Genomic DNA, 11,836 nt, shown 5'->3' with positions numbered 1-11,836 from the left:
AATATGGAGAAACCCCATCTGTACAAAAAATACAAAAATTAGACAGGCATGGCGATGCATGCCTGTAGTCCCAGCTGCTTGGGAGGCTGAGGTGGCAGGATCACCTGAGCCTGAGAATTTGAGGGTGCAGTGAGCTGCGCTTGTGCCATTGCACTTCAGCCTAAACGACAGAGTGAGACCTGTGTCCAAACATAAAAATAAAAATAAATAAATAAATACAAATAAAGAGATACAGATAATCAAAGAATGGAGATAAATGGAACGTTGGTAAATGCACAATTTTGTCTAACTGTATTAGTAATCATTTTAATTGTTTACAGTCTAAATATGCCAATTAAAAACAGAAATAGTCACAGAGTGGATCACAAAACAAGACCCAACTGCATGTTGTCTACAAGAAATTCACTTTAAATGTGTATACATATATGTGTGTATGTGTGTGTGTGTGTGTGTATAATATTTGTGGTAGTCATAGTTGTAGAAGTACCTAGCACATAAATTGCTTTTACCATATGTAAGTCAAGTACAAATGCTAATACGTTTATTCCTTCTAATAATCCTTTAAGGTGGCATTCTGATCTTGATTTCACAAAGAAACTGAGCTTAAGTGTATACTCCTAATCATAAAGTTAGGAATCAGTGAATCAGCATTCAAACACAAACAGTCTGATTTCAGATTGGGTTTTGAAACTCCATAATAATGACTCTTTGTAGGCAACAATGGTAGCCAAATAGTTACAGTTAAGAGGCAGAGGGAGATCTGTTTACAACTTGAAGAATTGGTTGATTCTGATTCCAATTAATTAGGCTGTACAGAAGCCTAATTAGTATACACCTCTATTATAGTTGGATAAAATAATGTTGTAATTGGCAACATTATTATAAAAACATTACTGAGACTCACAGTTTCTTACATAGTATTTTATGGCTTGGATATTAAACATAAGAATTACTGGTCATTACAAATATTGCACATGGTTAAAAACATCAATAATCGTATGCAGTTTAAGGACTTTTGCTTTCCAAATTAAAGAATAAACACACTTCCTCAAGGACATACTGCTCAGATTAGACTATTACTATGTACTTAAAAAAGTTAAATTTAACCATTCATATAATATTAAGATAACAGAATGAGACTATTTCTTCTTAATACTATTAATATTTAATATATGCTATATATATATATATTCAATGTAAATGAATAAAGATATGCCATACCAACACTAATCAAATTAAAGCAGGAAAGCTGTATACATTTCAGACAGAGCAGACTTTAGAGCAAGGAAAGGAACCCAGAATAAAGTAGGGCATTACATAATGACAAAAAAGTCAATCTTCCTAGAAGACATAAAGATCCTCACTGTGTATACACTTAACAACACAGCATCAAAATAAATGAGGCAAAAATTAGGAGGACAGAAGAACAGCAAAGAGAAATAGATGGAATAACTATTACAATTGGAGAATTTAACATCTTTTTTATCAACAATGGACAGATCCAGCACGTAGATAATCAGTAAGAACATAACTGAAGTCAACAATATCATCAATCAATTGGATATAATAGATATCTATAGACTTCATCCAATATCAGCAAATTATACATTCTTCTGCAGCTAACATATAACATTCATCAAGACAGATCACATATTCTAGGCCATAAAACACTTTAAAAGATGTAAAAGAAAAGAATTCATAGTATGACTGCTGTCACACACAATGAGATTACATTAGAAATCAATAACAGAAAGATAGCTGAAAATTATAAAAATATTTGGAGATTAAACAACACATTTTTAATTAACATATAGGTAAAAGCCAAAATCCAGGAGAGATTTTAAAATATTTTGAAATTCGTGAAAATGAAAATCCTCTAAGAAGTTCTTAGAAGAAAATATGTAACATTGAATGCATATATTAGAAGAGGAAAGACTTAAAGTTAATAACCTAAGCTTATATCTAGGAAAATAGGAAAAGAATAGCAAGTTAGACACAAAGTGAGCAGAAGAAAAGAAATAATAATTATTAGAACAGAAATACATAAAATTGAAAACAAGAAAATTAATAGAAAAAAATCAACAAAAGCAAAAGCTAGTTATTTGAAAAGATCAATAAAATTAATAGCCTTCTAGCCAGACCAAGAAAAAAAGACAACACAAAGTACTAATATCTGAAATTAAAGAGGGACCTTCAATTCATATCTCATGAACATTAAAAGGATAAAAAATAAATGTTACAGAAACTTTATGTCCACAAGTTTGATAATGAAGAAGAAATTGCCCAATTTATTGAAACACACAACTGTCAAAACTCATGCAAAAAGAAACACACGATCTTAATAGGTTTGTATCTATTAAAGAAACAGAATCAATAATTAATAATCTTCTAAAACAACATCAGACCCAGACCCAGGCAACTTACCCTGGTAAATTCTACTGAACGTTTAAGGAAGAAATTATATCAATTCTCTACAATCTTTTCCAGAATATATAAGCATGGAGAACACTTCCTAACTCATTCTATTAAGCCAGCATCATTATTACCCAAATAACAAAACTAGACAAAGATATTACCAAAATAGCTATAGAACAATCACTTTCATAAACAAAGATCCAAAAATCCTCAACAAAATATTAATAAATCAAATTCAACAATATATAAACAGAATTATACAAAATGACCAAGTTGAATATATCACAGATATGCAAAGATAGTTCAACATTCAAAAATCAATTAATGCAATCCATCATAACAAGAGACTAAAGAATAATATCAGATAATCATGTCAATGATGCAGATAAGCACTCAACAGAATCCAACACTGATTCATGATCAAAACTCTCAGGAAACGAGAAATGCAGGCAAATTTCCTCAATTTGACAAAGAACATATTCCAAATAACTACAGGCAATGTTATATGTAACAGTGAGAAACTTAAACCTTTCTGCTAAGATAAGGAACAAAGTAAGACTTCTCTTCTCACCAAGTTTTTTTCCCCCAACATTATACTGAAAGTCCTAACTAACGGAATAAAGCAAGAGAAGAAATTAAAATATATACAGACAGAGGAGAAAGGGAAAAAAAGTAATTTTTTTTTTTTTTTTGCATTTGACATGACTGCCTATTAAGAAAACTTTTAAAGGATCAACAAAAAACTCCTGGAATTAATTATTGCAAAGTTAGGAAACAAAATTAATATACAAAATCAACTGCTTTCCTATACACCAGCAATGAACAAGTGGAATTTAAAATGAAAAACACATTACCATTTACATTTGCATCCCCCAAAATGAAATGCTTAGTTATAAATCTGACAAAGTATGTACAAGATTTATATGAGGAAACTACAAAAATGTAATGAAAGATTTTTAAGATAAATAAATGAAGTGAAACTTCATGTTAATGAGTAGGAAAACTCAATATTATCAAGACATCAGTACCTCCCAACTTGATCTATAGAGTCAATGCAATCCCAGTTAAAATCTCAAGGTATTTTGTGGATATCAACACACTGATTTTCAAGTTTATATCACAAGATAAAAGACCAGAATAGTCTCAATATTGAAGGAAGACAAAGTTAGAGGAAAGACTATCTGATTTAAAGACTTCCTGTAAAGTTACAGTAATCATGACAGTGCTGTATTGGAAAAAATAATAGACAGATTGGTAGAATAGAATAAAGAACTCAGAAATAAACCTATATAAGTATAATCAACTAATATCGGACAAAAAAGCAAAGGCAATACAGTGTTAAAAAAGTATTTTCAACAAATGGTGCTGGAAAAACTTCACATCTATATGTAAAAAAGTAAATAAATATAGACACAAGCCTTACACCCTTCACAAATTTTAACTCAAAATGGATCACAGACTTAAGTGTAAAATGAAAAACTACAAAACTCCTATACGATAATAAAGTCAATAACCTAAATGACCTTGAGTATGGCAATGACTTTTCAGATACAACACAAAAGGCACAATTCATGAAAGAAATGATTGTTAAACTAAACTTCATTAAAATTAAAAACTTCTGTTCTGTTACAGATACCATCAAAAACATGAGACATAAGCCACGGCTGGGAGAAAAATCTTTGCAAAAAACATCTAATAAAGGATTGTTATCCAAAATATGCAAATAATTTTTAACCTCAACAATGAGAAAACCTGTTTAAAAAATTGGCAAAAGGCCTTAACAGATACCTCATGAAAGAAGATAAACAAATGAAAAGTAAGTATATGAAATGATGTTTAACATCTTATATTACATAATTGAAAAGTAAAAAAACAATGGAGGGACCAAGATGGCTGAGTAGAAGCATCTGAGGTCCTTGCCTCTCATGGAGAAGAATGAAAATGATGTGTGAATTCAACACTTTCAACTGAAATGTCCAGGTTCTCACAGTGAGACTGACTAGACAGATGGCTCGACCCACTAAGAAAGTATGGTGGGGCGATGGCTACCCAGGATTGGTGTTGGGCCAAAGGAACCCTCACCCCCAGTCAAGGGAAGTGGTGAGGGATTGTGCAGCCCTGCCTGGGAAACCATGCTTCTCCCTTGGATCTTTGCAACCCATGGATCAGGAGAACACTTATGAGCCCACAACATCAGGACCTTGAGTTCAATACACAAAGATGGATGGGGTCTCAGCAGAGCAGTCACTCAGGATCATACAGAGACACAGGAGTTTTCCAATCTCTGGCCCTGGGAATCCTGGCAAGGCAGGAGATCTATTTGCATATTCCCCTAGAAAGGAGTCTGAATCCAGGAAGCCAAACAGCATTGTTCTGTAGACCCCACTTCCAGGGTACCTCACAAGTTAAGACCCACTGGCTTGGAAGTTTAGCAACAAGTGCAACAGACTGAAGACTGTCTGAGATGGACAAGTTCCCAGAGGGAAGGGCGGCCACTATTTCTGCAGTTAGGTTGACTCAGTCATTCTAGCCTGCTGGCTCCAGAAAGGCTCAGTGTTACTGGTTGAGGATAGTTGTCCAGGTTCTTGGAGTTTCAGAAAAAGAATTGGACAAAATGCACTAGCAAGACAGCCAAAGCAGAGACTTATTTTAAATAAAAGTTCACTCTACAGGGTGGGAGTGGGCTTGAGCAAGCAACTCAAAAGTGCTAGTTACAGAATTTTCTAGCATTTATATACCCTCTAGAGGTTTTCCATTGGTTCATCTAGTAGCCCAGGACCAGTTTGATTGACTGAAGAGAAGGCCCACAACCAGTCCGACTGGTTGCAGGAGAGGACTATTCAGAGGTAATTTTATTTTCCAACTGCCATGCAGCAACTACCACACAGCAAAAGGAGGGGTTGCAACTGCTATGCAGCAACTACCATACAGAGAAAAGAGGGATTGGAAAGGGAGTAGCCTCTGATATCTAGTCAACATGAGTTGGCCTTAGGTTCCCTCCCTCCAGATCCTGTTCCCCTGCCTCACAGGTAGCCCATATGAGGAAGAATGTCCAACACAGCACAGCTGCTCTGTTCTAGCATGGCTAGACTGCTTTTCCAAGTGGGATCCCGGTCCATCCCTCCTTACTGGGCAAGGCTTCCCTTTGGGAATTTCAGCGACTCCAGCCAGGATTATACAGACAGCCCTCTGATCTCTTCCTGGGAGGGAGCCCACAGTGGGAGAGGCAGCTGACATTTCTGCCATTCAGTCAACGCAGTTTTTCCAGTCTGCTGGCTCTGTAGAGTTTAGGCAGTCTGGACAAAGAAGGATTCTCCCTCAGTGCAGCACACCTGCTCTACCAAAAAGAAGCCAGATTGCTTCTTTAAGTGGATTTCTGATTCCGTTCCTCCAGACTGAGTGAGACGTCTCAACAGGGATCTCCAGACTCCTCCTACAGGACAGACCAGGCTGGCAACAGGTCAGTACCCCCCCCGGGAGGAAGGAGCAGGCTACTATTTTTGTTGTTCTTTAGCTTCTACTGGTGATACCTCCAGGTAAGGGAAAAACTGAAGCAACTAGGATCTGGAACAATCCTCCAGCAAACCACAGTTACCCTACAGAAAACATGGAATACTATGCAGCCATAAAAAGGAATGAGATCATGCCCTTTGCAGGCACATGGATGGAGCTGGAAGCCATTATCCTCAGCAAACAAACACAGGAACAGAGAACCAAACTCTACATGTTCTCACTTATATGTGGGAGCTGAATGATGAGAACACATGGACACAGGGCGGGGGTAACGATACATACTTTGGCCTGTTGTTTGTGGGGTAACAGGAGGGAGAAACACCAGGAATGCCAGCTAATGGATGCTGGACTTAATATCATGGTGATAGTTTGATCCATGCAGCAAACCACTGTGGCACACATTTAGTATGTAACAAACCTACACATCCTGAACATGTATCCCAGAACGAAAAGTTGAAGGGAAAAAACAGAAATAAAATTAATAAAATGCACAACTATTAGAATGGTTAAATCCAAAACCAGCATCAAATGCTGGTGAGGATGTGAAGCAACAGGAATGCTCATTCATTGCTGCTGGGAATGTAAAAATGGCACTGTTACATTGTAAGACAGTTTGGTGATTTTTTACAAAGCTAAACATGGTCTTATTATATGATACAGCAATCATGCTCCTAAGCATTTACCCAAATGTGTTAAAAATTTATACTCACAGGCCGGGCGTGGTGGCTCACACCTGTAATCCCAGCACTTTGGGAGGCCGAGGCAGGCAGATCACGAGGTCAGGAGATCGAGACCATCTCGATCTATTATTTCATATAGCTTTATATGTTAAAACAATAACTTATAGAACAATGCAAAATACATAAGAAAAATTATCAACAACTATAATTAGACATTTTTATATACTCCTACTAACAAGTGAATAGATTGAGCAATATAAACTAAGAAAAAATTATTGGAAAGGTCAAAAATCTAAATTGATAAGTTTGACTATCAACTTTTCACATAACAAACACAGAGTGCATATGCTGTTTGAACCTACACAAAACATCCCCAAAATAGACTATATACTAGGCCAAAAAAGTAGGGCTCATGTACACAATATTTATGTCCTGTAGCAAAAGTTCAACAGGAAGCAAAAGTTAACTTAAAAATTGTAAAATAAATAATTAAAATGTGATGCCTGAAAATAAGAAATAACAGCCTTACATTTTTAACTAAAAAACATTTCCTAGTTACAAGATATTTAGCACTTAAGGACAATTAAAATACTAACTGCTAAATTTGGGGGGGATATATTTAAGTCACTAGTTACAGAGGATTTTGTAATTCTGTGTATTTATCTATAAGAATACAAAAAATACTGAAAAATAAATGAACAAGAATGGTGAAATCAAAAAAGTAAATCTAAGAAAGGGAGAAGAAAGTAGTAAAATAAGGGCAAGAATGTGCAGAGAATGACAATAAATGTAGATATGATCAAAAACAAAGCTGATTTATTGCAAAGATGTATGTATTAGTCCATTCTCATGCTGTGATGAAGAAATACCAGAGACTGCATAATATGAAGAAGCAAACATGTCCTTCTTCACATGGCAGCAGGAGAGAGAAGAATGAGAGAGAAGGTGGGGAAAGCTCCTTATAAAACCAGCAGGTCTTGTGAAAGATCACTCACTATCATGACAACATAATGAGGGTAACCAACCCAATGATTCAATTACCTCCCACCTGTTCCTCCCACTACACGTGGGATTATGGGAACTATAATTCAAGATGAGATTTTGTTGGGGACACAGCCAAACCATATCATTCCACCCATGGCTCCCCGCAAATCTCATATCTTCACATTTCAAAACACAATCATGCCTTTCCAACAGTCCCTCAAAGTCTCAGTTCATTCTAGCATTAACCCAAAAGTCCAAGTCCAAAAGTCACATTTGAGACAAGGCAATTTTTTTCCACCTATGAGCCTATAAAATAAGTAGTAAGTTAGTTACTTCCTCTATACAATGAGGGTACAGGCACTGGGTAAATACAGCCATTTTAAATGTGAGAAATTGACCAAAACAAAGAAGCTACAGGCCCCATGCAAGTATGAAACCTAGCAGGGCAGTCAAATCTTAAAATTCTGAAATGATCTCCTTTAACTCCATGTCTCACATATCCAGGTCACACTAATGCAAGAGGTGGGCTCCCACAGCCTTGGGAAGCTCTGCCTCTGTGGCTTTGCAGGGTACGGTCCTGCTCCCAGCGTCTTTCATAGGCTGGTGTTATGTGCAGCTTTTCCAGGCACACAATGCAAGTTATTGGTGGATCCACCATTCTGGAGTCTGGAGGCAGTGGCCCTCTTCTCACAGCTCTGCTAGGCAGTGCCCCAGTGTGGACTCTGTATGGGGGCTCTGACCCCAGATTTCTTTTTGGCACTGCCCTAGCAGAGGTTCTCTATGAGTGCTCTACCCCTGCAGCAAACCTCTGCCTGGACATCCAGGCATTTCCATATAGCCTCTGAAATCTAGATGAAGGTTCCCAAGCCTCAATTCTTGACTTCTGTTTACCTGCAGGCCCAAAATCGCATGTAAGATGCCAAGGCTTGGGGCTTGCACACTCTGAGGCAACTGACTGAGATGTATGTTGACCCCTTTGAGCCATGGCTGGAGCCAAAGCAACTGGGGCACAGGGCACCAAGTTCCTAGGCTGCATAGAGCAGGAGGGCTCTGGTCCCAACCCATGAAACCATTTTTCCCTTCTAAGCCTCTGACTGGTGATGAAAGAGGCTTCTGTGAAGGTCACCGACATGCCCTGGAGACATTTTCCCCATTGTCTTGGTGATTAACATTCAGTTCCTCATTACTTAGGCAAGTTTCTGCAGCCAGCATGAATTTCTCTCCAGAAAATAGGATTTTCTTTTCTATTATATTATCAGGCTGCAAATTTTCCAAATTGATGTTTTGCTTCCTCTTGAACGCTTTGCTGCCTAGAAATTTCTTTTGCCAGATACCCTAAGTCATCTTCCTCAAATTCAAAGTTCTACAAATCTCTAGGGCAGGGGCAAAATGCCACCAGTTTCTTTGCGTAGCAAGAGTCACCCTTACTCCAGTTCCCAACAAGTTTCTCATCTCCATCTGAGACCACCTCAGCCTAGACTTTATTGTCTATATCACCATCAGCATTTTGGTCAAAGCCATTCAACAGGTGTCTAGGAAGTTCCAAACTTTCCCATATTTTTTTATCTCCTTCTGAGCCTTCCAAACTGTTCTAACCTCCACCTGTTACCCAGTTCAAAAGTCACTTTTACATTTTGGGGTATCTTTACAGCAGCACCACACTCTCTGTGGTAGCAATTTACTGTATTAGTCCATTCTCACGCTGCTATGAAGAAATACCGGAAACTGGGTAATGTGTAAAGGAAACAGGTTTAATTGACTCACAGTTCTGCATGTCTGGGGAGGCCTCAGGAAACTTACAACCATGGCAGAAAGGTATGCAAACACATTCTTCTTCACCTGGCACAGGAGAGAGAATAATGAAAGTGAAACAAGGGGAAAGCCCCTTATAAAACCATCAAATCTCATGAGAACCCAATCACTATCACAAGAATAGCATGAGGAAACTGCACTCATGGTTCAATTACCTCCCACTGGGTCCCTCCCATGACACACGGGGATTATGGAAACTATAATTCAACATGAGATTTTGGTGGGGACACAACCAAACCTATCAATACACAATCTAGATATAGATATAGATATAGATATAGATATATAGATATAGATAGATATAGATATAGATAATAAAAATCAAATAGCAAATCAAATAGACAAAACAATTTATACTCATTGGGGTAGAAACTAGAAACAAAGCAGACAAGAGTTGTAAGATATTCTTATGAACATATCAATCTGGATGAAATCTAGAAAAAATAAACTTGTTTTTTATTAAGAGTAATAAGAAATCAAAATTTCCCTAATGTACAAATTTTATGCTCTGACTCAACAAAAATTATTCTCGGACACATCAATTCCAAGATGAGGCTTCAGAATTTACTTGTGTACTTTTATATGTAAAATATGTTTTGATTTTCATAAGAGAAATGGGGAAAATTAAAATGTATGATCTAAAATGAGGGTTGAGCCACTTGGACTCATTTTACCATGTGTTTCCTGAAGATAGGGACCATAATTTGTACATCTTTGTGGCTCTGGTATCTAGCTTAGTAAAATCTGGCACACAGGGATACTAAACAGATAGTTATTAAATGAATAAATGAATGCAGTAAAGTCACATGGATGGATGGATAGATGGTTGGGTGGATGGATACCATTTATAAATATAACATTACATGATTAGGAAAAATGTCTGCTTTTTACTTAAATATATCTATTCAAATAAGATGTTAATGCTCCTATGCGATGAAGTTTTCTACATTTAAGTAAATGAATAGATTATAAACTGTTACAAGTGTGTGCTGTCAATTTAGGGAATCAACCTGATGTTTAGGCATATCCCCCCTCTTCCCCTAGCTGGGCTCTTATTTTATTATTTTCTTCTTCCTTTCTTAGATTTGCTTTTTTTTAATTTTCACCATTCTTGCTTATTTATGTTCAATATTTTTTGCTTTCTTATAGATAAGTATACAGAAAAATTTTTAAAATCCCCTCTCAGTATTTCCTTAACCAGATCCCCAAACTTTAACATTTAGTACTTTCATTGTCCTTAAGTGCCAAGGACTATGTGTTGGTAAGCGATAGCTCTTATCCAACTTATAGGTACTGGACTAGCTGTTAGCGATTTTTGGATAGGACCCTTGTAGGTAGTTAACACTTGCCTTTCCAGGTTCAGAATTGTGAGAGAGATCGAGACAGAGAGATCAAGAGAAGATGCGTATCAACAGTGAAACACTGGAGATCCTAATGCCATCGTTATTACAGTTAACTCTCATTGGAGACACAGCTTTGACTATTTGGTCAGATGGCTTGCTAATGTATTTTCTCAAATTACACAGATTTACTCAATGGAATATTGTATATTTGGGAATCTGTAGGTCTTCGCACAGAAACAGGTCTTGCTCCACTGAGCCTCCCACACAGTGAGTAGCAGCACAGGGTACCTTTTCTACAGGTAATTATTCCCAGAAAAAAGGAAGAAAAAGCTAAGTATATACATACATTTTTTTCAGACTTGCCGCAGAAAGGTATGAAATGCAGATAGAGTCAGAGGTAGTACCCAATGCCTGATAAAGGTCACTTCGGAGGGAAAGAGAGGAGAGAAATAAAGTCTAGAGGGAAGGAGGTTCACACTTACTAGTGAAATAATATTCAAAGCATTTTGATTTCCTATCATAAATATTAAATTTAAGATTATTATGTCTTCTATAACGAGGCATTAATCCATATTTCCAGATAAACAACAATTTAAAAATAGAAATAAAGGTCAGATTAAATGGTATTCTTAGCTATCCAGTTCCTTTAGCTTCCAAAAACCAGTCATCTGAAACAGAAACTATCTATAATCAGAAAAGTTGTGGATGGCTAGAGAGCAAAAGTATACCGCATTAATCCAGCAATTAAATTAATTGAGTCCTGAATATGTCAGATTGCTTGCTTTGCCAAAAGCAAGTCTCTGTCTTAATCAGGAACATAATTTAGTCAGGTGTCTGGGTGAGAATGGGTAATGATTTTATGCAAAGTAAGTGAAATTTAGCAAGATTGGTTCAGGCTCAGATAAAATATTTTTTTTTCCTGTCTATTGTTAGGTCTTTTTCTTAAAATAGGTAAAATAATAAAATATAACAATGGAATTTACATCTTTCAAAGTACTTTTTTTTTTTACATATTCTATCCTCAGGTACTTACATAACATAAATAGAGTGGTTGTTATTTTCAGCATTGTATAAAGATTTTGAAATAAA

The sequence above is a fragment of the Mandrillus leucophaeus genome, unplaced genomic scaffold, assembly GCF_000951045.1.
Source record: "Mandrillus leucophaeus isolate KB7577 unplaced genomic scaffold, Mleu.le_1.0 Scaffold739, whole genome shotgun sequence".
NCBI classification, from domain to species: domain Eukaryota; kingdom Metazoa; phylum Chordata; class Mammalia; order Primates; family Cercopithecidae; genus Mandrillus; species Mandrillus leucophaeus.
The sequence above is the reverse complement of the archived record's forward strand: the minus strand, read 5'-3'. Positions refer to the sequence as shown.